Consider the following 26,441-nt stretch of genomic DNA (forward strand, 5'->3'; position numbering starts at 1 on the left):
GCGCCCCGTCATTGGTGTCCGTGGGAGGAATAGCGCCCCGTCATTGGTGTCCGTGGGAGGAATAGCGCCCCGTCATTGGTGTCCGTGGGAGGAATAGCGCCCCGTCATTGGTGTCCGTGGGAGGAATAGCGCCCCGTCATTGGTGTCCGTGGGAGGAATAGCGCCCCGTCATTGGTGTCCGTGGGAGGAATAGCGCCCCATCCTTGGTGTCCAAGAGGGGAGGAATAGTGCCCCATCCTTGGTGTCAGTGGGGGGAGGAATAGCGCCCCATCCTTGGTGTCAGTGGGGGGAGGAATAGTGCCCCATCCTTGGTGTCAGTGGGGGGAGGAATAGTGCCCCATCCTTGGTGTCAGTGGGGGGAGGAATAGTGCCCCATCCTTGGTGTCAGTGGGGGGAGGAATAGTGCCCCATCCTTGGTGTCAGTGGGGGGAGGAATAGTGCCCCATCCTTGGTGTCAGTGGGGGGAGGAATAGTGCCCCAACCTTGGTGTCAGTGGGGGGAGGAATAGTGCCCCATCCTTGGTGTCCAAGAGGGGAGGAATAGTGCCCCATCCTTGGTGTCCAAGAGGAGAGGAATAGTGCCCCATCCTTGGTGTCCAAGAGGGGAGGAATAGTGCCCCATCCTTGGTGTCCAAGAGGGGAGGAATAGTGCCCCATCCTTGGTGTCAGTGGGGGGAGGAATAGTGCCCCATCCTTGGTGTCAGTGGGGGGAGGAATAGTGCCCCATCCTTGGTGTCAGTGGGGGGAGGAATAGTGCCCCATCCTTGGTGTCAGTGGGGGGAGGAATAGTGCCCCATCCTTGGTGTCAGTGGGGGGAAGGAATTGTGCCCCATCCTTGGTGTCAGTGGGGGGAGGAATAGTGCCCCATCCTTGGTGTCAGTGGGGGGAGGAATAGTGCCCCATCCTTGGTGTCAGTGGGGGGAGGAATAGTGCCCCATCCTTGGTGTCAGTGGGGGGAGGAATAGTGCCCCATCCTTGGTGTCAGTGGGGGGAGGAATAGTGCCCCATCCTTGGTGTCAGTGGGGGGAGGAATAGTGCCCCATCCTTGGTGTCAGTGGGGGGAGGAATAGTGCCCCATCCTTGGTGTCAGTGGGGGGAGGAATAGTGCCCCATCCTTGGTGTCAGTGGGGGGAGGAATAGTGCCCCATCCTTGGTGTCAGTGGGGGGAGGAATAGTGCCCCATCCTTGGTGTCAGTGGGGGGAGGAATTGTGCCCCATCCTTGGTGTCAGTGGGGGGAGGAATTGTGCCCCATCCTTGGTGTCAGTGGGGGGAGGAATTGTGCCCCATCCTTGGTGTCAGTGGGGGAGGAATAGTGCCCCATCATTGGTGTCAGTGGGAGGAATAGTGTCCCATCGTTGGTGTCAGTGGGAGGAATAGTGCCCCATCATTGGTATTAGTAACACCAATGATGGGGCACTATTCCCACTGACACCAATGATACTTACCTTGCTGATCCCTGCTCCAGCCTGGGCTCGCTCGCTCCCTCCCTCTCCCATGGTATCGACACTTACCTGTCAGCTGTCTTCCTTCTCCGGCCGCTCTCCTCCTCTTCACTCGCTCGATCTTCGCGGTGCCGCTTGGCTCCTCCTCTCCAAGCTCCACCTCCTCGCCGGTGATTGGCCGCCTGTGTGCCTCTCCTGAGCTATAGTTCCAGCGGCCAATCACAGACGAGGATTGATCCCGGGGTGTGTCCAGATGACAGGGGCGGCATGTCATCCCGCCCACACCTGGAGACGGCTAGAGGAGCGGTGTCTCGGTTCCTAAGACCATCGGAAATATGTGTTTTCTGATGGTCTTAGGCGACACCTGTGGAAGCGTCGTTCGTCCCCCAAAGGGGTCGCGACCCCCAGGTTGAGAACCGCTGGCCTAGAGGGTGCTGAATGTCCTCCAGCCAGAAAACGAGACAGGCCCCATGTGATCTGCTTCTAATGAACAATGGGAGAAGCCAGGGGCGTCCCTAGGGTTGGTGTCACCCGGTGCGGTAACACTTGGTGAGACCCCCTCCGACGATCCCCACAGAATAGATCGGATCTGCAGATTGAGCATAATGGATCGGACTACAATCTATTATGCTCAATCCGCAGATATGATCCATCCTGCGGGGATCGTCAGCTTTCTTTACAACTTACCTTTTCTTGGAGCGGGTCCGGTACAACTGCGCATGTCCCGGTTTCAGGCACGATCAATAGATGATAGCAGTAGCCCTATCATCGATTGATCGTGCCTGAAACCAGGACATGCACAGTTGCTTTAGGGGGACATATCTACATGGGAGACACATCTTGCCAATACACCGGTGTCACACCGCAGGATCGTCCGCATGCAACCTATACGGGGTGACACCGGATCCGCTCCAAGAAAAAGTTGTAAAGAAAGCAGACAATTGTCGGCTTGTTTTACAACTTACCTTTTTGTGGAGTGGGTCCGGTGTCACCCCTTGCAGTCGGTGTCACCCGGTGCGGACCGCACCCCCCGCACCTGCCTCGGGACGCCACTAGGAGAAGCTCACAGTGTGCAGTGAAATCAGAGTAAGCAATTACAGTACAGGAGAGGAGCTGTACAACAAGACTGAAGGGAAGGCTGGAGTTCAGCTTCAATCCCCAAAGGGCCACAAGCTGCTCAAATCCAATGAGACATCAAATCAACTTACCAGCCTTAGATCTTTAATACTTTCCTCCTTTAGAGATACTTTTACATCCCCTTCCGCTGGGTCTGGCACTCCCAAAGTGATCACACTGAAAAATAAGGGGCCATTATTCATAAGAAGTCTTTATTCAAATCCCAGCCACGACACTAACTACATGGAGTATGCATGTTCCCTATTGGGGCACTATTCCTCCCCCCACTGACACCAAGGATGGGGCACTATTCCTCCCCCCACTGACACCAAGGATGGGGCACTATTCCTCCCCCCACTGACACCAAGGATGGGGCACTATTCCTCCCACTGATACCAATGATGGGGCATTATTCCTCCTCCCACTGATACCAATGATGGGGCACTATTCCTCCTCCCACTGATACCAATGATGGGGCACTATTCCTCCTCCCACTGATACCAATGATGGGGCACTATACACCAGCACAATGGATTTGAAATTAAACTAACAAGATGTGCTTTATTTGCAGACTGCCAGCTTTAATTTGAGGGTATTTACATCCAAATCAGGTGAACGGTGTAGGAATTACAACAGTTTGCATATGTGCCTCCCACTTATTATGGGACCAAAAGTAATGGGACAGAATAAAAATCATAAATCAAACTTTCACTTTTTAATACTTGGTTGCAAATCCTTTGCAATCAATTACAGCCTGAAGTCTGGAACGCATAGACATCACCAGACGCTGGGTTTCATCCCTGGTGATGCTCTGCCAGGCCTCTACTGCAACCGTCTTCAGTTCCTGCTTGTTCTTGGGGCATTTTCCCTTCAGTTTTGTCTTCAGCAAGTGAAATGCATGCTCAATCGGATTCAGGTCAGGTGATTGACTTGGCCATTGCATAACATTCCACTTCTTTCCCTTAAAAAACTCTTTGGTTGCTTTTACAGTATGCTTTGGGTCATTGTCCATCTGCACTGTGAAGCGGCGTCCAATGAGTTGTGAAGCATTTGGCTGAATATGAGCAGATAATATTGCCCGAAACACTTCAGAATTCATCCTGCTGCTTTTGTCAGCAGTCACATCATCAATAAATACAAGAGAACCAGTTCCATTGGCAGCCATACATGCCCACGCCATGACACTACCACCACCATGCTTCACTGATGAGGTGGTATGCTTAGGATCATGAGCAGTTCCTTTCCTTCTCCATACTCTTCTCTTCCCATCACTCTGGTACAAGTTGATCTCGGTCTCATCTGTCCATAGGATGTTGTTCCAGAACTGTGAAGGCTTTTTTAGATGTCGTTTGGCAAACTCTAATCTGGCCTTCCTGTTTTTGAGGCTCACCAATGGTTTACATCTTGTGGTGAACCCTCTGTATTCAATCTGGTGAAGTTTTCTCTTGATTGTTGACTTTGACACACATACACCTACCTCCTGGAGAGTGTTCTTGATTTGGCCAACTGTTGTGAAGGGTCTTTTCTTCACCAGGGAAAGAATTCGGTCATCCACCACAGTTGTTTTCCATGGTCTTCCTGGTCTTTTTGTGTTGTTCCAAACAGTTGTTTTGGCCATGCCTAATGTTTTTGCTATCTCTCTGATGGGTTTTTTTTGTTTTTTCAGCCTAATGATGGCTTGTTTCACTGATAGTGACAGCTCTTTGGATCTCATCTTGAGAGTTGACAGCAACAGATTCCAAATGCAAATAGCACACTTGAAATGAACTCTGGACCTTTTATCTGCTCATTGTAATTGGGATAATGAGGGAATAACACACACCTGGCCGTGGAACAGCTGAGAAGCCAATTGTCCCATTACTTTTGGTCCCTTAACAAGTGGGAGGCACATATGTAAACTGTTGTAATTCCTACACCGTTCACCAGATTTGGATGTAAATACCCTCAAATTAAAGCTGACAGTCTGCAGTTAAAGCACATCTTGTTTGTTTCATTTCAAATCCATTGTGGTGGTGTATAGAGCCAAAAATGTTACAATTGTGTCGATGTCCCAATATTTATGGACCTGACTGTATATGTAAAGTGCTGCATAAATTGATGGCGCTATATAAGTACGAGCAGGATGTGTTAAACGATAACGATATTGTGAACAAAAAATGTTGTCGTTTTGCATACGAATGGCCGATTTTCTATGCGGTGGTATGACGGTCGTACGAAACAAATCAATCAAGCGCTATCACGCATGAGCGGAAACAGAAGATGACCCGGATGTTTATGTCCAAGGAATCTTCGTAAACACCAAGGAAAAATCCAAATGTTAAAAGTAGATTGTGCTAATGAGATAATGAAACCAGAATTCTGCAGATTATATATTATGTATCACTATTTATGTATGTAGGTCATGTAATAAACGATATTATACTCATTGCTGGTAATTGTTGTGTATATCGCTCGTTCTGGCCTGAAGGGCGTGGCTACAAGGTCACACGCACACCGCATCACTTGCACTTGTACAGAAGACGTCAACAGTACGCATTGCCCGATGAACGATTTTTTTTAGATAATTAATGTGGGCCACGATTTCGACCAACGAACAAACGCCTCTTGGTCGTCGGATGACCGATCGGTCGATTTTCTAATCGTGTATTCCCACCTTAAGGCTCATCCTTGCCATTAACAGCAGCGTTGTCAGCCTGCTGTGTTCACTCCTTCAGATGGTCATTGGGTTGTCTAACAGTTCTATCAGATAAGCAGCCTAATGGCCAACTAAAGCCCAGTACACATGTACCAAAAGTTGGCCAGTTCAGCAGGAACTGGTCAACTTTCAGCATGTGTATTGCTGTCTTCAACAGAATCTGGGCTAACAAGAGTACACAGCATGCTGACAATGCTTCTGCTAACTGAGGAACCAAAAAAAAAATCTAAAACCTTAAAGAGATCCCATGCAAAGCAAAGCAACAGCTTCATCTAGCTGCCCCCTCAACTGTTCTATTTGGCTGCCAGAAACAAAGAAATGAAGCCCTGTGTTAGAGTCTAAGCCCTGTATAAGCTCTAGACTCACTGTCTGCCTCCATGTCACATCATTGGTGGCTGTGCGACCAATCACCATTGCTGCAGGTCACATGCTCCCTGTATCTGGAAGTATTATTATAATACAGGATTTATGGTGCCAACAGTTTGCTCGGCGCTTTACAATATAAAGGGAGACAATACAGCAACAATACAGTTCAATACAAGAGGGTCCTGGGAGCAGGGGCGGACTGACCATTTGGAACCTCGGGCACTGCCCGAGGGCCCGGGGTCAGTAGGGGGCCCCATGAGATGCCCCTGGTACCTTTTTCATAGGCTTTTTTCAGTTTGCCCAAGGCCCTATGATCCCCTATTGCCCAGGGGCCCCATGAGTTGTCACTCTACCCCTGCCTGGGAGCTTACAATCTAAGAGGTAGGTGTTATTTATGCTTCTTCGCAGAACGGCAGTACAAGACGCTGAGTAGACTGGCACAAAAACCTTCATTCAAATATATTCCTCAGTAGCAATGGACTATATAAAACCACTATGTGTACTAAATGTCAGATATTACTTTGTAAAAGTAGCAGTGACATCATCACTGTGCTGTGCAATTCCTATGCATAGAGCAGAGCTGTGGGAAGGGTCCAGCAGGCTCCACCCATTACAGGCTGCCTGCAATAAACTACAGGAGGAGGCGGAGACAAGACCAGCCACCCTGCACAAGGAGAGAGCAGCAGTGACAGGTCTTTATTACAGGAAGCCAACGTTTCACACTGGAATACTGCAGAGATCTTGAAGAAATGCACAAAGCGCGCCAAAATACAAGGAAAAATAAACATGACGAATGTATTTAGGCAATATTTACTTATGCCCGAGTTCAGTTGTTGCTTTGCCCTATACGGGCTCACTTGGATTCTTTTGGCATCGTACATAATGCTCACACATCTTGGGTATAACTTACAGGACTTGAAGACACAAACTCACCAGAACGCTGTAAATGGTTTCTTTGCTTTCCGACACCGAGAATAAAAATCTTCAAAGTGCTTGGTTGTCACATGGCAGGTGGAGAGGAGGACGAGCCCGGAGCTCTCCCTACAGGACAGACAAGGAGAACCAGGGTGGATTTGATTTAAATCAAACTGATTTAAATCACGATTTAAATCACTAGTCAGTAAGGCTTGATTTAAATCCTAGTTTTCTACATAAAGACTAATTCTTGCTGGTATAACTTTAATATGCAAGTAGATGAAGATTTTTAGAATAACAACTTTTCATATTAGTTTTTTTATCCCCAGTTTAATAGGTTAATCTTTCATATTTGGACAACTTTTCTGTTGTACTTAGGAAGGAGAAAAATAATCATTACCTTAATAATAACAATTTAAATAGATTTATTCAACTGAAACAATAACATTCCAGCATATGTTATTTGCTTAACCACTTGCCTACCGGGCACTTATACCCCCTTATTTACCAGGCCAATTTTCAGCTTTCAGCGCTGCCGCACTTTGATTGACAATTGCGCGGTCATGCAACATATTACCCATATGAAATTTTGATCATTTTTTTCTCACAAATAGAGCTTTCCTTTGGTGGTATTTAATCGCCGCTGGGCACTTTACTTTTTGCGCTATAAATAAAAAAAGTGCAAAAAATTTGAAAACAAAAAAGTTTCTTTGTTTCTATTATAAAATTTTTCAAACAGGTATTTTTTCTCCTTCACTGATGTACGTTGATGAGGCAGCACTGATAGGCGGCACTGATAGGCAGCACTAAAGGGCACTGATAGGCAGTACTAATGAGGTGTCACGGATAGGCGGCACTGATAGACAGCACTAATGAGGTGTCACGGATAGGCGGCACTAATATGCAGCACTGATATGTGACACTGATGATGGGTACTGACTGGCGGCACTGACTGGCATCACTGCTGGGCACTGACTGGCGGTACTGACTGGCACAACCCCTGGGCACTGACTGGTGGCACTGACTGGCAGCACTGCTGGGCTGCACTGCTGGGTGGGCACAGGTGGGTGGCACTGGTGGGCACAGGTGGGTGGCACTGGTGGGCACAGGTAGGTGGCACTGCAGAGTGGCACAGGTGGGTGCACTGCTGGGCACAGGTGGGTGATCTGCTGGGCACAGGTGGGCGGAGCTAGTGGGCGCACTGCTGGGCACAGGTGGGCGAAACTTGCGGGTGGCACTGCTGGGCACCGATCATCAGTGCCCTGATGATCGGTGCCGATCCCCGCTCTGACAACTGCCGGTTCTCGGCAGTACTTTCCTCACGATCTGACAGCGTGAGGAAAGTGCAGCCGAGAACCGACACTTGCATTTCCCTCTGATCAGCGTGTCATTGGACACCGCTGATCACGTGGTAAAAGGCCGCTGTGATTGGCCTTTTACCACATCACGTGATCAGCTGTGTCCGTAGGACACAGCGATCACGGAGATCGCCGGGTGCGCGCCCCCTGGGGCGCGCAGGAGAGCGCGTTCTGGGAGGCCGTTATATGACGTCCACCCAGAACTGGCCGGCCGCAGTGCAGCCGTCATTCGACTATCTGCGGTCGGCAGCTAGTTAAACAAACATCCATGTTTGTCAACTAATTTGGCTAAACAAAATATATATATTTTAAGAAACTTAGACTGTCAGCCCTTCCTCCTCACACTTAGTTTCACTTTCTTCTTGTGCAGATCTATTCCACTCCAAACAATCAGAAAAATATTGTTTCTATTCTATTCACTGAACTTCTTGAAACTTAGCACTGAAGGGGTTGATTCTGTATTCATAGGTTTGTAGAAGTTAGGATTGAGGTCTTTTTCTTAACTCTGTTCATGTTATAACATTTTTGCTGTGAAGAAGAGGCATGTGATCTCCGCTGAGTCAAATTCAGTTTTGAGAACTGCAAAAGTAAACCAAGCATCTGTGATAATATCTTGTAGGCAGAGAAACTGCCCAATAATCTTACAAAAACCTCTGGAAGAGCATGACATTGTGAATGGATTCATGGAATTTATTTACCAAAAAAATTAAACATATACAGCCTTATTCTACATAGATTAAAAACTAATCTTTATTTCATGATGGAATAACCTTTGGATGGTAATATATTTTCCTCAAAAAGCATTTTATTCAAAAAAATCCGATTCAAATCAAAAAAATCCGATTTAAATAAAAAAAAAAATCCGATTTTTTTTGATTTTTAAAAAAAAATCATTGATTTTTATCCACCCTGAGGAGAACAGATGACAGCCATCCTACAGAAGTGCACTCATATGGGTTACGTCTGGTGGGGTGGGACATAAAGATGGCCATACATCACTAGAATGCCTTTTGAAAAGGTTATTTCTTTGGCACATTTGTTTCATTTTCTAATGGTTAGTGGAGTCAAGTCGATGTTCGTTTGTGACATTACTGATGAGAAACTTTGAAGGAGGCTCTTGGGAGGAGTTATGCAAATATCAAAATACCTTGATGGGTGTTGCTAGGTGGGCTGTGTTTGCATGCAGATCACCCTAGGTAATGCCTACATGTAATGCTGAGGCTCCATGATTATAAAAACTGAATTCCAGAGATTGAAGGGGTGGGCCAGGGACAGTCAGGCTGGGGAGAAAAGTGCTAGATGATGCTGGATGTCCTCCACTCAGAAAATGAGGCAGGCTCTATTTGAATTGCTGCAGCTTCTAATGCACGTTGTGAGAAGCTCACAGTGTGCAGTGAAATCAGAAGAAGTGATTTCAGTCCAGACGAGGAGGTAATCTGGAGCCTAGGGCAGGGGTGTCAAACTGGCGGCCCTCCAGCTGTTGAGAAACTACAAGTCCCATCATGCCTCTGCCTTTGGGAGTTATTCTTGTAATTGTCAATATTGCAATGCCTCCTGGGACTTGTAGTTTGGCAACAGCTGGAGGGCCACCAGTTTGACACCCGTGGCCTAGGTGAAACATGCCAAACTGCACCCCCCCTCCAAGATGTATAACCATTATGTGTCAGCAAGAATCCCCCCCCCCCCCCCAAAAAAAAGTTAAAAAAAAAAAAACTGAGCACTAATCTGCATGCTTACTAGCTATGCATGACCACAGTGCCCAGGGCAGCTGCCCCTCCTGCCCACCCCTTGTCCCGGCCCTGTATACAACTGTGCAAGACTGCATGGAAAGCCGGAGTTCTGGCTGGAGGCTGTAAGAATGTGACTACCATACACAGAAAATAATAATATCGCATATGTACTTAGGTGCTGCTTTCACAACATGCAGTTCAGGTTTGACCTCCAACAACTGCTGTAGATCCGGTAGTAGAGACACCAGAGAGATCTCCTCTGAAGTTCCTGCAGATAAAGGAAACATTGTTAACAGGAAATGAGACTAGATGACACCACCGCCATACAGGGAAGGATCTGATTGGCCAATACAGACACTGCTCTAACTCCAGTCTAATACATTGCTACATGCTGGATGACAGCTGACATCACACACGTCCCTTTGGGGAGATTTCTCTTCACTTCCTGTCCCAAGGAGACAAAGGAAGTAAGAGGAAATCACCTGGTGTCTCCATTGGAAGAGGTCTTCACTATTCCTGTTTCGGTGACAGCTGTAAAAATTTCCCATTACTTTCTGTCCAAGTGTAGATGGTCATCAGGACAAATAGAGAGGGTGAATTTCCCCAGTATTCTGCACTCCATCTAAAAAAAGAAAAATAAAACAAAAAAAACAAACAATTGGCTTTAGATCCTTTGAAGGTTTAGTTCAACTTCTCAGAAAAAAAAAAATAAAGGGTGACCAAACACCCTACCTCCCGTTCCCCGTTGTACTGATGAGCTGTCAGTACACACACAGCCGGTGTAGTGTTCCAGAGATTCTCCCTCTTCTCTCTGCAGGGCTTCCAGGATGGATGCTTTGTGCTGGTGCTGACCAATCAGAACCATTCTGATCCATCCTGGAAGTGATGCACAGAGAAGAGCAGAGATTTCAAATCACCAGACTGCTATACTGGCTGCCTGGGCACTGATGGCTCATCACACAAAGAGGTAAGTACAGAGGGGACCAGGGGGAAGGTGGGGAGGCTGTACGGTGTAAGTTCACCTTTTCATTGTCTCTTAAAAGGTTGAACTTACACTTTAGGCTCCGTTCACACTGGGAGTTTTGAGTCGCAGGCAGAATCAGCGTGATTCCGCTCATGATTTTCACAGCTCTCTGCTTAACTGACAATAACTATATTCCCTTCGCACACATTCCTGGCAGTACGGCTCATCAATAGAGGGCGCTGTACTGACTGCCAGCTGGGACTGGAAACACCATAGGAAAACGTACATATTCAGTGCATTATTGTTTAAAATAATTTATTAAAGAAACAAAAATAGGTATCATACTCACAAAGGTTGGCTCTGAGGAAGAGGTTGTGTCCTCGAAACACATTAGCCAGTTGGTCATCCAGGGTTCCATCGTGTTGTTTGGATCATACATCTTGTTCAGTTTGACATGCCTGTGTTATTATGTCCATTGTGAGTATGATACCTATTTTTGTTTCTTTAATAAATTATTTTAAACGATAATGCACTAGGTCGGTGCGCCCTTTTTTTGTTTCTCCATTTGTATCCAGTGTATTCGGACCCCGGTCTGTTGAGGGCAGCAAGCAGTGCATATTCCAGAAAATTCCAGAACATTCCTATTGGGTCTACTGAGTCCTTTCCTAGCGCAGGAGTAAAGTGTTTGCTGTGTTAAACGTACATATTCGCCAGCACAGCACGGATCTCGATATGGTCCAAAAAGGTTTTCATTCCAAAAAGATCACATCGCAAAGAAAAGTGCAACGTTTCGGAGTCGTTCAGGACCCCTTCGTCACCCCTTCAAATGCCTGATGAAGGGGTCCTGCTAGGCTCCGAAACGTTGCACTTCACTTTGTGACGTGATCTTTCTTTGTGATGCGATCTTTTAGATGCCATTCATTTTACTGGCACCCAAAAGCGTGGTGCGGTTCTGCCATAAATGTAGAGCAGAAATTCGCGCTACAATCACAGCGAAGCTTGTCGCCCAAAAGAAGCTCCTTTTTGGGCAATGTCATGGAAATTTTGTATTGTTGGTTGAACTTTAAATGTGTCATATATGAGTGTTATTCATATGTCTCTCATGTGGCTTAATCAAAGCTCTGAAGGCTGCAATTGGGCCATGCGCATGTACAATGTATGTATTACAGTACTCAGCTCGGTAATGGATGAGATGACGGATCTGCGCTTATAGACCGGCGTGTATACCACCACGGCATTCGATGCGAATGCCGCTGGCAGTAGACCGCGGGCCTGTATCCACATATCAGCAGCATAGTACCACATGGACTTCGTAACGCAAGGCGCCAAGCGGTACGAACTCCACGTGTAGGCTTATGTATATCTTACAACCCATTACCGACCTGAACTGTATCCGGATGGATGTGTTTTAATAAAGATCGTATCGGGCCCATCCAGGTACAGACTGATGTTCCTAGGGGATGCTTGTACAGGGAATGGACATACTGCTAGGAGCTGGGAAATATGCTCTCCATAGAGGGCTCATGGGGGGAAGGGGAGGAGATATGCTCTCCATAGAGGGCTCATGGGGGGAAGGGGAGGAAGTCTGCTGACCTCAGAAGGCTCATGGGGGAGGACCAGTGATAGATAATAAGAAAGGCTATGCTCCAATCGGAATGTACATCCTGTGTATAGGCACTCCCCATTGCATTGTTCGGTGGGAGGGGTTTGACCTTATTCATGTGGGGGGGCGTGTGTGTATTTGTAATAAAACCAAAGGGGAGAATGAAAACTTCCTCTATGTGAATTCCAACAGCAGCCTTAGAGTGTCGTGTGATCATTCCTGGGTAACGGAGCTCCAATCACTCACATATCAACAGAAGCTAACCCAGTTGGATGGGCAGGAATTGTGTAGTTTAGCTGCAGTCGTGGTAAGCGAGATTCGCACAGCTTTATGGGGGATTTCTGCGCATCCAACTGCGAGTACTCACGGTAAGGAGAAATTCGTTAAAGCGAATTTCCAAGACAGGCAACGAGCTTTACGTGATGCAATTGCAGCACGATTTATTGCATGACAATCATCGCAGAACCCCACTGCGTTTTTAGGTGCCTTTAAAATGAATGGCATCTGAAATTCGTGTTGTGCGATTTGTCATTTTAGCAGGGCGCTTTGAAATTGCAAAAACTCCCAGACGTGAACGAAGCCTTAAAGTTGGCAGAAAAAAAAAATACATTTTAATATATTCCTCAATAGCCACATTGAATAAAAATCCATTTGTGTGCACCAAACGCCTTTAAAAACCGGGATATTACTGTGGAAATGTAGTGGTGACATCATCAGTGTGTTGTAGATAGCCCGTGTAGAGAGCAGAGCTGTGGGAGGGACCCAGCAAGCCCCACCCACTACAGGCTGCTTGCAGAAAACAGGAGGGGGCGGAGTCGAGACCAGTCACCCTGCACAAGGAGAGAGAGCAGCAGTGACTGGTCTTTATTACAGGAAGCCAAAGTTTCACTCTGGAATACTGCACAGATGTGAAAAAAATACACAAAAGCACAGCAAGATTCCAGGAAGAATACACAGGGCGAACGTATTTAGACCATATTTGCTAATCCCGGAGTTCAGCTTTAAAGGTTCATGATCCGATCTCTGGTTTACATCAATGTGGAGTGGGGACAGGCTGTCATTAATGTTGTATACAATGGGTGTGTACCTGTGATCGACAGTCCTTGTGGTTTGTTAATGGCAAGGATCGGACCTAAAAAAACAGAATAATGCTGTAGTCAGTAAAATAAAAAGGGTATTCTAGATCTAAAATATTCAAAAGAGAAAAACTCAACACCTGGACTTTCAAAAAGGTGCCTCAAAGAGTAACACACAAGATGCCAATTGTAAAAATAGCAGGGGGGGGGGGGGGGGGGTTACCTCCCCAATTACTCTTTATTAATACTCTCCTAATCATTCTACATCTTTATTCTAGATCTAAATAGAAGAACATTAAGGGCTGCTGGATCACACCAATCACGGTGTGGGAACATACGTGGAAGTGCGTGTTTTCCCACACTGCACAGGGACGTGCTGCTGGCTACAGATTTGCCCCCGTGCATCTTGGAAACGTGGGTGTATTCACAGCCACCAAAACACATGGTACCACAGTGATTTGGTGCGAAGCGATCTTAACCCCTTCCCGCCGGCACCTCCCGGCCCTTTAAGAGTTTCAGAAGACGGGAGGCGGGGCGTGTTTTAGGGATCATGTGACTGGCGTGACGCGTCGTCACGGCGGTCACATGATTAGGAAAGGTTCCGATCGAAAGAGCAGACCAGGACCTTTCCGTGAGTACCAGACGTGTGCTGAGAGCGTGCAGGGCTCACATTTGTGTGCGGCCGGAGTGAAGGGGTTAAAAGTCGCACCTGCCATACCTTTTTTTTTTTTTGCATGGAAACGTGCAGAACCATGGGAACCGGTCCTAAAGTCGAAGTTTAGTTAATCATTTGAGCACCGGAAGATTTTACCCCTTTCATGACCGGGCCATTTTTTTTTTTTTGCTATTCAGCACTGTGCTAATTTAAACTGGCAATTGTGTCATCATGCAACACTGTACCCAGATAAAATTTATATAATTTTTGTTCACACAAATTGGGCTTTCTTTTGGTGGCATTTGATCACCACTGGGGTTTTTGATTATATAAACAAAAAAAGACAGACATTTAAGAAGAAGAAGAAAAAAATATATATATATACACACACACAGCTGTGCTCAAAAGTTTGCATACCCTGGCAGAAATTGTGAAATTTTTGCATTGATATTGAAAATATGACTGATCATGCCAAAAAATGCCCTTTTACTGAAGGATGATGATCATATGAAGCTATTTATTATCACAGAGTTGTTTGGCTCCTTTTTAAATCATAATGATAACAGAAATCACACAAACGGCCCGGATCAAAAGTTTCCCTCCCCTGGAATGTTGGCCTTGGTACAAACACACAAGGTGACACACACACGGGCTAAAATGCCAATTAGAGGTAATGTCCAACATCTGTGGCTTTTTAAATTGCAGTTAGTGTCAGTGTATAAATAGTCAATGAGTTTGTTAGCTCTTACGTGGAAGAACTGACTAGGCTAAATACTGAGCCATGGGGATCAGAAAAGAACTGTCAAAAGTCCTGCGTAACAAGGTAATGGAACTTTATAAAGATGGAAAAGGACATATAAAGATGTCCAAAGTCTTGCCTATGCCAATCAGTACTGATAAATCACCTAGTAAGAAGGGGAAAGTTCGGGGATCTCTTGATACCAAGCTAAGGTCAGGTAGACCAAGAAAGATTGCAGCAATAACTGCCAGAAGAATTCTTCGGGATATAAAGAAAAACCCACAGGAAACCTCAAAAGAAAAACAGGCTGCTCTGGAAAAATTAAAATTAAATTTAATCCTTAAAGCGGAACTTCCCCTTTTGGGTGGAGCTCCGCTTTAAAGCGGTTATCCTCCCACAGCGCTGGAAGTTCAGCAGCAGGAAGAGGACAGGGCAGCCCTTCACTGAAGACTTCGAAGGAATCCAGCAGCCTGCACATGGATGTCAGTGAGTGCTCCCAGGTCCGGTAGAGCGCCATCCTTTGTGGTTTGGTTTACCTTCCTTGTAGACAACATTCTGAGCCAGATGCTGGCACAGCTCCTCCTTGCTGTGTCTACTGACGGTGACGACCCCCGGGTTCCTCAGGATGCTTTGCCGGTCTCGGTCTTCCTTCTTAACCTTCTTTGTTTTATCCTGTGTTTGCAGAATCTCCTGGTATCTACCGCAAGGGAAACAACACCGTGATACATATTTCCCAATGTAACCCTAGAACCTAATAGGGATGCACCAGTGCCGATACAGGTGTCAGTGCCGATACAGAGAACTCGTACTGGTGAAAATGCTCCCAATACCGGACACCAATACTTTGTGGCACAAAATTACTGAGTGCAAATCCCAATGCAAAGAACCGTATGCAATTTGAACAGGAATGCAATGCAATGCGATTCCTGTCCAAATCACATGCGGTTTCCCCACTGCTCCTGCATGAAGCCAAGCTTGTCATAGTAACTTTGAGCTTGAGTTCACATAGGAGGGGTGGGGGAAACCTCCCTGCATGGCGGGTTCCACCAGCTCCTGATCTGACTGTTGACATCAGTGGCTGCGGCTTTGGCTTCTCCTGCCTCTCCCATGGCTCTCTCCCCAGCCTCCAACAGTTCCAGCCATCCACTGGACCTCCTCCTCACCCCCCCCCCCCAGTCCCGCTGTACCAGATTGCCGATCCCTGCTGTCAGGAGCAGTGCGGGAAACCTCCCTGCACCGATCCCCGTTGTCAAGCAACGAAAAGCTGCTTCACAGGTCTGGGGATTTGCAATCCCTGCAGCTTTCTCGCCTCTCCTTGCAGGGATGACTGTATGGGCTAGGTGGCTTCAGATTGGTCAGCACTGTCACATGGACAGTGCTGACCAATCAGTAGCTGTCTAGCCTGTACTGTTATCCCTGCAAAGGGAGAAGAGTAGCCCCCAAGGATTGCAAATCCCCAGACCTGTGAAGCAGCTTTTCGTTGATTGATAGCGGGGATCGGTGCAGGGAGGTTTCCCCCACCCCTCCTATGTGAACTCAGGCTCAAAGTAACTATGACAAGCCTGGCTGTGTGGGAAACCGCATGCAGTTTGGACAAGGAATCGCACCACATTCCTGATCAAGTCACATGCGGTTCTTTGCAGTGCGATTTGCGCCCATTTATATTGTATGGATGCAAATCGCAGTGCAAAGTATCGGTATCTACCAATAAAAAAAAAAGGGTATCAGTGCGTCAATAGAACCTACCTGACCTATAGACGTCCTATGCAGTGATGGAGTCGGAGGGCCCGATGAGACCCCCGGGGCATAACAGGGATTCCAGAACAATCATCCATTTATAATTTCTTATACACTTCCAGTTCCCAATAGGGTCAGTTGACGTTAATGTGATTAATGGGCACAGTGGGTGTACAGACCCGGGAACTCAGCACAGAGACGGTGGGAACCCCTCATAATGGGCAGAGCAGGCGTACAGACCCGGGTACTCAGCACAGGGATGGTGGGAACCCCTCATAATGGGCACAGCGGGTGTACAGACCCGGGAACTCAGCACAGGGATGGTGGGAACCCCTCATAATGGGCACAGAGGGTGTACAGACCCGGGACTCAGCACAGAGACGGTGGGAACCCCTCATAATGGGCACAGCAGGTGTACAGACCCGGGAACTCAGCACAGGGATGGTGGGAACACCTCATAATGGGCACAGCGGGTGTACAGACCCGGGAACTCAGCACAGGGATGGTGGGAACCCCTCATAATGGGCAGAGCAGTCATACAGACCCGAGAACTCAGCACAGGGATGGTGGGAACCCCTCATAATGGGCACAGCGGGTGTACAGATCCGGGAACTCAGCACAGGGATGGTGGGAACCCCTCATAATGGGCAGAGCAGGCATACAGACCCGAGAACTCAGCACAGGGATGGTGAGAACCCCTCATAATGGGCACAGAAGGTGTACAGACCCGGGAACTCAGCACAGAGATGGTGGGAACCCCTCATAATGGGCACAGCAGGTGTACAGACCTGGGAACTCAGCACAGGAGTGGTGTGAACCCCTTATAATGGGCACAGCAGGTGTACAGACCCGGGAACTCAGCACAGGGATGGTGGGAACCCCTCATAATGGGCACAGCGGGTGTACAGACCAGGGAACTCAGCACAGGGATGGTGGGAACCCCTCATAATGGGCACAGCGGGTGCCCAGACCCAGGACCTCAGCACAGGGATGGTGGGAACCCCTCATAATGGGCACAGCGGGTGTACAGACCCAGGAACTCAGCACGTGGATGGTGTGAACCCCTCATAATGGGCACAGCGGGTGTACAGACCCAGGAACTCAGCACAGGGATGGTGGGAACCCCTCATAATGAGCACAGCAGGTGTACAGACCCGAGAACTCAACGTAGAGATCTCACTAATGTCTACCAAACTCTGAACTCTCAGTTTAGGGTGGAAGAACACATGCTTCACCTGCTATCCATGCAGGATTTACAGGCGGTGCACTCCCTGTCCTCTCATGTCACCTTCATGTCCCCATAATTATCTACATAAAGGACTCACCAGGGCACTGAGTGCCTCCTCCCTGCAGAGGGGATGTGGAGGCCAGTAATGTGACAGATGAGCCCACACACAAGCAGACAGGTCCTCTTCCAGGGCAGAGCCATCACCTCCCTCTACCCATCAGATGTCAGCACAGCCCTGCACATGCTGAGGGGGGTAGCTGCAGAACGGAACTCTGTTTTCTACAGGAAACACGTGACCTCCACTTTTTTTTTTTTTTTTTTATGAACTTTAATGTAAACACTGGCAAAGTCTACAGCGTGGAGCTCCACTCGACAGAACACGTGTCCTCCACTTCAACTTTTTTTGAATTTATTGAACTTTAATGTAACAAACAACTCATAGACACAAGGCAAGGAAGTGGAGGTCACGTGTTTCCTGTCACATCTTTCCTGTGTATATTTTTTAAAGGGGCCTAGCCGCAGACTGGAGCTCCACTCTGGACAGGAAACATGTGACCTCCACTCCAACTTTGTTTTAGTGGACTCCACCTTTATTCTTTATTTAATGAACTTTACCCACTTGCCCTGCAGATGATTTGCCCCCTTTCCTGACCAGGCCATTTATTGCGATACGGCGCTGCATTACTTTAACTGACAATTGTGCAGTCATGCAACGCTGCACCCAAATTAAATTTACAGCCTTTTTTTCCCACAAATAGAGCTCTCTTTCGGTGGTATTTGATCTCCTCTGTGTTTTTTATTTTTTTGCGCTATAAACAAAGAAAGACCGTGAATTTTGAGAAAAAAGCAATATTTTTTACTTTTGGTTATTAACCGCTAGCCTACAGGGCACTTATACCCCCTTCCTGCCCAGGCCAATTTTCAGCTTTCAGCGGTGTCACACTTTGAATGTCAATTGCGCGGTCATGCAACACTGTACCCATATGAAATTTTTATAATTTTTTTGTGACAGAGCTTTATTTTGGTGGCATTTAATCACCTCTGGGTTTTTTTATTTTTTCTTAAACAAACCAAAAACCACTGAAAATTAAAAAAAAAAGTTTTTCTTAGTTTTTGTTATAAAATGTTGTAAATAAGTGATTTTTCTCCTTTACTGATGTGTGCTAATGAGGCTGCAGTGATGGGCACTGATAGGTGGCACTGATGGGGAGGCACTGGTAGGTGGCACTGATGGGCATTGACAGGCATCACTGATGGGCACTGAAAGGCAGCACTCATATAAGGCACTGATAGGCGGCACTGATAGGCGGCACTGACTGGCACTGTTAGGTGGCACTGACAGGCACTGTTAGGTGGCACTGATGCACACTGATAAGCGGCACTAACTGGCACTGATAGATGGCACTGATTGGCAGCACTTATAGGTGGCACTGATGCACTGATGGGTGACACTGAAAGGCAGCTCAGAATGGCACTGATATGTGGCATTGATGTGGCACTGACGGGCACTGGCAGGTGGCATGGATGAGCACTGACAGCTCACAGTGATGGACACTGACAGGTGGCACTGCTGGGGCTACACAGATCATCAGGGCACACTGATCATCAGTGCCTTGATGATCAGTGCACATGTCCCCTCCGAGGAATGCCGATTACCGGCTCTGCTCTCCTCTGGAGCTGTCAGCGTGAAAGCTCGTGAGGAATGCCGATAACCGGCATTTCCCTATTTACATGTGATCAGCTGTGATTGGACACAGCTGATCACATGACCAAGCCGACATATACGGCTCTTTCCATTGATCGGTGATCTGCTGTATCCGAAGGGACACAGCGCACCACCGATCGCCGCGCTGCGCGCTCCCGGAGCCGCGCATGCACAGTTAGAATGGGAGGACGTCATATGACGTCCTCCCTGAACGAGAGAACCGCCTTGCGCCCATCATTGTACTATATGGCAGGCGGGAGGCGGTTAAACATATCTAGTAAAACAAATTTAAAAATCAAATTTCGGCATAAATTTAGGCCAAAATGTATACTGCTCCATATTTTTGCTGGAGAAAAAATCCCATTACGTGTAAATTAATTGGTTTATGTGAAGGTTCTAGCGTTTAGATACAGGTCTCTCCCCAGTCAGTGTTCCTCAGCGATCGCTGGGTCCCGGCAGGGAATCACTGGCTGGGACCCAATGATCAACAGCTGTCAATGCACGTGTGCCCCCTACCCGGAAGTGCAAAATCATGTATATATACGTGATTTTGCACAGCCTTGCCGCCCTGTAGCTGTATTTCTACTATAGGGCGGCGGAAAAGTGCTTAATATAACAAACAACCAATAGACACAACTCAAGGAAGTGGAGGTCACGTTTCCTGTGTAAATGTTTACAAAAACACTGTGGTCTGTATTTTGGCAAACACCCAGAAGTGCGTTTCAATATACAGGACACTGCAAAGGTAAGTATAGTGCCTGTCCTATTACAGTGCTGTTTATTTTTTGCAAGCTAACCTGTGGTGACAGATCACTTTAATCGGCTCAATACCCTGCCGTATTGTAAAAAAAAAAATGGTGGGGAGATGGACGCTATTTTCTAATGGGCTGGAATAAATGGCTCTTCAAAAAACACACATGGGTGGCCAGCGCTTCCATAAATGGCTGCCATTGAACAGCTCAGATCACATGCACAATGTACAGAGCCAATCAGAGTGGCTCAGTACCTTGTGATCACTGTGAACTAATCAAAGTCATCACAGGTGTAAATACTGCTAGTGTTTACAAACATTCAGCCAATTCACAGTTGCTGAAGGAGAGTAAAGGGAGCACTAAATATTTGTAAACACAGTAGGAAGAAGGATCAGCAGATGGAAGGTGAAGGTAGGGGGTCTTAAAGTGTTAAAGTGCTACTGACCACCAATGATGGTGGAATTTGTTTCTCCAGGGTCAGAGCTGGGGTTAAAGTGCTACTAATCGGCAACGATTTTGGGATTGTTTTGGGGGTTTAAAGTGCCATTGGCCACTGATGAATAGGGACCATGCTGCATGTTGCACACTAAATATACATGGTCTAAGGCAGGCCATACATTTACCATGGGTTGAAGGAAAGGAAATTGCTTGATTTCTCTATCAACACAGTCTGTGTTTGGGGAATCCCTCCCACTGTGCTATTGTATTCTGATGGCGGAAGGTTTCACCGCTGTCAGAATACATTGATCAATGCTGGTGCCTATAGTGATCGAACAAAAGAAAAAAAAAAAAAAGAAAAAACACAGTCTGGTTGCACTGAAGTCAATCAATAGATAGCTCGACTTCAGTTCTACCAGTCTGATCATAGAAGGATTGAAATTCGTCCGGTTCCTGCTGAATCAGCCAGGTTTAGATTTGTCTATGGCTGGCTTAAATGCGGCCTATAAACTGTTCAGAGGTCATGACAGTGTCTCAGTCTATAATTATATAAATTTTAAAACTAAAAAAAAAACCCCTTGTGTATGGACTTGTAACCGATACCAAAGTAAAAAAGAAAAACGACTGGGAATTTTAGGGCCGGTTCACACCTGAATCGCACACATTCCTACGCCATTCAGAACGGTGCGAGTTTCAGCCCATTCATTTGAATAGGCTGCACTTGCACTAGATTGCACATAAAGTAAAGCACGCACTAATTTTCAAAAACACACAGCACCAAATCACATGGTACTGCGATCTGGGGGTGGGCAAATGCACTGTGTTTGCAATCTGTTTGGGGTGCCATTAACAAATTATTGGCACCCACAGCAGATCAGTGGGTTTTGGATGCGGTGCGAGAAACGTGCACGGAACGAGAAAGCAAGGGGCTTTATGAGGAGAAAGAGGAAAACGGACAGCTAGGAGACCCAGATTATGGACCTGTCAGCATACCCATCAACTTGAGTGTATGGTTGTACCTACACTGTGTCAAACAAAACACCCAAGATTCTGGGTCAGAGCAGCTGACGTCTAGTAAATTCCTGCAAGCCAAAGGCGTAACTACAACCTTCAGGGCCCTGGTGCAAAAAACCATGAAGGATCCCCCTGATCCGAGCCTGGGGCCCTTTATTATGGTACTGCAGAGGGGCCCTCTCACATGTTCTGCAGCGTGCCCCCTTCCTGTCATTACATTAGAATCCCCTCATACATCAGAGTTCCCAGCCTTCCCAGAGACCCCTTTACATCAGAGTTCCCCTTTACAGTACATCAGAGTCTACAGGATTTGCCTTATAGTGCAAGGAGAAACTCTACGGAGCCCGATGTAAAGGGAACTCTGCAGACCCTGATGTAAAGGGGAACTCTCTGGACCCTGATGTAAAGGGGAGCTCTCCGGACCCTGATGTAAAGGGGAACTCTCTGGACCCTGATGTAAAGAGGAACTCTCCAGACCCTGATGTAAAGGGAACTCTCTGGACCCTGATGTAAAGGGGAACTCTCTGGACCCGGATGTAAAGGGGAACTCTCTGGACTCTGATGTAAAGGGGAACTCTGCAGACCCTGATGTAAAGGGGAACTCTCCGGACTCTGATGTAAAGGGGAACTCTCTGGACCCTGATGTAAAGGGGAACTCTCTGGACCCTGATGTAAAGGGGAACTCTCTGGACCCTGATGTAAAGGGGAACTCTCTGGACCCTGATGTAAAGGGGAACTCTGCAGACCCTGATGTAAAGGGGAACTCTCCGGACCCTGATGTAAAGGGGAACTCTGCAGACCCTGATGTAAAGGGGAACTCTCCGGACCCTGATGTAAAGGGGAACTCTCTGGACCCTGATGTAAAGGGGAACTCTCTGGACCCTGATGTAAAGGGGAACTCTCTGGACCCTGATGTAAAGGGGAACTCTGCAGACCCTGATGTAAAGGGGAACTCTCTGGACCCTGATGTAAAGGGGAACTCTCTGGACCATGATGTAAAGGGGAACTCTCTGGACCCTGATGTAAAGGGGAACTCTGCAGACCCTGATGTAAAGGGGAACTCTCCGGACCCTGATGTAAAGGGGAACTCTCCGGACCCTTATGTAAAGGGGAACTCTTTGGACCCTGATGTAAAGGGGAATGTTACTGACTTGGTGTAAAGGGGAACTCTGGTGTAAGAGGTTCCCTGGTCACTAGAGACCCCCCCTTACATAAGAGTTTGCAGAGTTCCTCCTTACCTCAGAGTCTGTAGAGCTCCCCTTTACATCAGTGTCCACAGATTTCGACTAAAGCAGGGGTCTCCGAACCTTTCAGTATGATGGCTATATTGGTTATTTTACAAATATTTGTGGGCCAAAACCAAAAAAATTTAATAAAGAAATGAGTCCACTTTTACATCAGAATCCCCCCTTATATCACAGTCCCCCTTACATTAGAGTATCCACTTATATCAGGGTAATCCTTTCATCTGGGTTCCCATCAGAGTCCCCTCTTACATCAAGTCAAAGCAGAGACCATAGGCAGCCTCTGTTGGGCTGAAACCCAGGTCTGTGCACATTAAGGATAAGTCACTGCCACTAGTCGTTGGCTGGAAAAAATCTTGCAGTAGGCCGGTTATGGTGACCCCATTCTAGACAAAAATTTCTGGAAAAATAGAGGAAATGTTAAGTACAACTCATGTCTCAATCTTTATTGCAATCTTGATTCAAACTGCAAAAAATCTTAATTTAGATATAAGATTCAGACATGTAGATAGATCAGATAGGGAGCTGGGTTATCACTGAGAGAGAATGTGATGGGAAATCTTAGAAAAGGAAGGCCCAATCCTGTGAGCACCCAGGCAAATTGCTAAATGTAGTGTTCCCTCTAAAGCTGGGAGAACAATGCATCTAGTAGGGGTGGTGAGGAGATTACAGGAAGGTCTAAACCAGGCTTTTTCTATCGTAAATCCTCTAACAGTATAAAAAAAAAAATAATTTTCAGGTTTTCGGGAACCTTTACTTACAAGTTTAATCAGGGTCAATTGCAAAAGTGTCCTTCACATTGGTGGTCAGTAGGAAGAATGCACCCCTTACCTAATGTCATGCTGTAGTCTGGTGTCACACATGAAACTAACCAGGCACCATCAAATAGGAGGTCAATTAGAGGAAAATCTGGGGGTTCTCAAAAAACAAACATCCATACTCCCCGCCACAATGCAGCATCAGTCTGAGATGTATTGGGGTACTAAAAAAAAACAAACATACTTACCCACTTCTATGCTGCAGCATCACTGTGATGCTGCAGCTGTCCGCAACCAACTCCTTTGGCTCCTGTTGCTGTCACTCAAGGGACCAGGGGCGAGGCTGAACTGCAGTGTGTGTATTAATAGACGCACACAGCTCAGCTCGGGATCAAACCCGTGCGAGTGCCCCCATAGCAAGCAGCTTGTTGTGGTGGCACTTGGAAGGGAGGAGGAGCCAGGAGTGCTGGCGGGGGACCCCAGAAGAGGAGGATCCTGGGCTGCTGTGCCAGAACAGGTAAGTATAACATGTTTATTATATGAAAAAAATAATCAAACCTTTATAATCACTTTAATTGTATCAGAGAAAAGCCCATCTAGACCGTGTTGTGCTGTGTGTGGGAGCTGTGTAACTATCACCAGTGTACGGACAGAAGCACAAATCCTTTGGCAGGTAAGACGGCTCCCTTGTATGGATCTCATTTGTGGATTTAGCTGTGTTCCCGTAGGTCACTTTTAAATAACTGAAGTAAATCTATGAGTAGCCCATCAATTCTTACCTCTGTGCAGTACACTAGAATGTTGATTACAGATGAAGTATTATTCTGTAAAGGCGATTTATCGATCTGGCCCCTTACTATGTGCTCTGCTGGGAGCTTCACTGGGATACCTGTTTAAAAAATACTTTTAGTAACATTTTTCAAACACAATATATTGGTTAAAAAAGGCATCTTCATTTTTAGGTTTACAGCTGAACTCCGAGCACAAACACTTTAAAATATATAATTCCTAATAGCCACAAAGGATGTCCACTTTGGGAGCACCATATGCCTTTGCAAACCCAGATATTATCTTGTACACGTAGCAGTGACATCTTCACTGTTCTGTACATAGCCTGTGCAGAGAGCAGAGCTGTGGGCGGGACCAGGCAGGACCCATCCATCGCAAGCTGCCTTCAGAAAACCACCAGAGGGGCAGAGACAAGACCAGTCACCCTGTGCAAAGAGAGAGAGCAGCAGTGAGCGGTCTTTATTACAGGAAGCTCCTGCACAGAGGGAAAAGTTCACACTGGATTACTACGCAGATCTGGAAGAAATAAACCAAACACATTGAGATTCAAGAAGAATACACAGGACTCTTGTATTTAGACAATATTTGCTTATCCTGGGATTCACCTCTAAACCTTCACAGAACAGCTGCCCCATCTGAGTACCCCCATAGATCAGGTGCTCCCATCTGAGTACCCCCATAGATCAGGTGCTCCCATCTGAGTACCCCCATAGATCAGGTGCTCCCATCTGAGTACCCCAATAGATCAGGTGCTCCCATCTGAGTACCCCAATAGATCAGATGCTCTCATTAGAGTATCCCATAGATCAGAGTACCCCCACAGATCAGTTGCCCCCACCAGAGAACCCCCATAGATGAGGTGCCCAAATCAGAGTACTCCCATAGATCAGAGTACCCCCACAGATCAGGTACCTCAGAGTAACCCCATAGATTAGAGTGTCCCCATAGATTAGAGAACCCCCACAGATCAGTTGCCTTCATCAGAGTACCCTCATAGATCAGAGTGCCCCCATAGATCAGAGTACTCCCACAGATCAGGTGCCTGAGAGTACCCCCATAGATAAGAGTGCCCCCCATAGATTCAAGTACCCCCACAGATCAGTTGCTGTCATCAGAGTATACCCATAGATCAGAGTTCCCTCATAGATCAGAGTAGACCCACAGATCAGGTGCCCCAATCAGAGTACCCACATAGATAAGAGTGCCTACATACATCACAGTACCCCCACAGATCAGTTGCAGTCATCAGAATACCCCTCATAGATCAGAGTTCCCTCATAGATCAGAGTAGCCCCATAGATCAGTAGAGCCCATCACAGTGCCCAGTGCCTATCCGATATGTTCGTGAAGAATGGCAGACAGGAGACGGAAACGGGGAGGAGGTGTGCTACAGGGGACAAGGCATACACATGACATCATTGGTTGCTAAGAAGTTGCTAAGTACGCTGGCGTTCCTAGCAATCATTGACTGCTGCTCAGTGGGGATCCAGCACTGCACACTGGCGGGCTGACGATCCAGGTCTGCCATTTCCTGAAGAGCTTTCAGTAAGTTTGAAGGATTACAGAGCCTGAGTAAGAGGTGGAGCCAAGGATGAGAGGTGGAGCCAAGGATGAGAGGTGGAGCCAAGGATGGGAGGTGGAGCCAAGGATGGGAGGTGGAGCTGAGCACTCCAGCGGCCATCTCTTTTATGGTAAAGTGACCCTTTCATTCCAATGTCTGGTGTTGGCAGCAGGGAATGTGGTGCAGATCAGTAATAGCTGCAATACACCCCAGAGGGACCCCTGATGGCTGTTGCCATCATCCATACACATCCATACATCCATGAATAGCAGTTTTAGTACAAAGCTGTGATAATCTGCCAGCCCAGCACAATGTTGCGGGGTGGAGCCGAGCGCTCAGAGCTCTTTGTTCTGGTAAAAGAATGACTTCCTTTATCATTTTTTGTAAGCTATAAAGTACATTCCATGAACGCATGCAAAATCGCATTCATTTCAGTAGGCGGCCCTACACATGACACACGTGCCAAAGTAGCATGAAGCTTTGTGCGTTTTGACATGTCTGCCACGTGATACAACACATGTGTGCTTGAGGTGTTTGTGATGTCATTAACAATGAA

General features: G+C 47.0%; 1 pseudogene; it reads right to left on the reverse strand.

The window, feature by feature from the left end:
- The window catches only part of LOC149461164 (mitochondrial mRNA pseudouridine synthase RPUSD3-like), a 35,310-nt pseudogene extending 17,396 nt beyond the window's left edge, over window positions 1-17,914 (reverse strand).
- Between the last annotated feature and the right edge of the window lie 8,527 nt (window positions 17,915-26,441).

Source organism: Staurois parvus, unplaced genomic scaffold (assembly GCF_062004578.1).
Source record: "Staurois parvus isolate SC_StPar_1 unplaced genomic scaffold, SC_StPar_1.0 ptg000209l, whole genome shotgun sequence".
NCBI lineage: Eukaryota > Metazoa > Chordata > Amphibia > Anura > Ranidae > Staurois > Staurois parvus.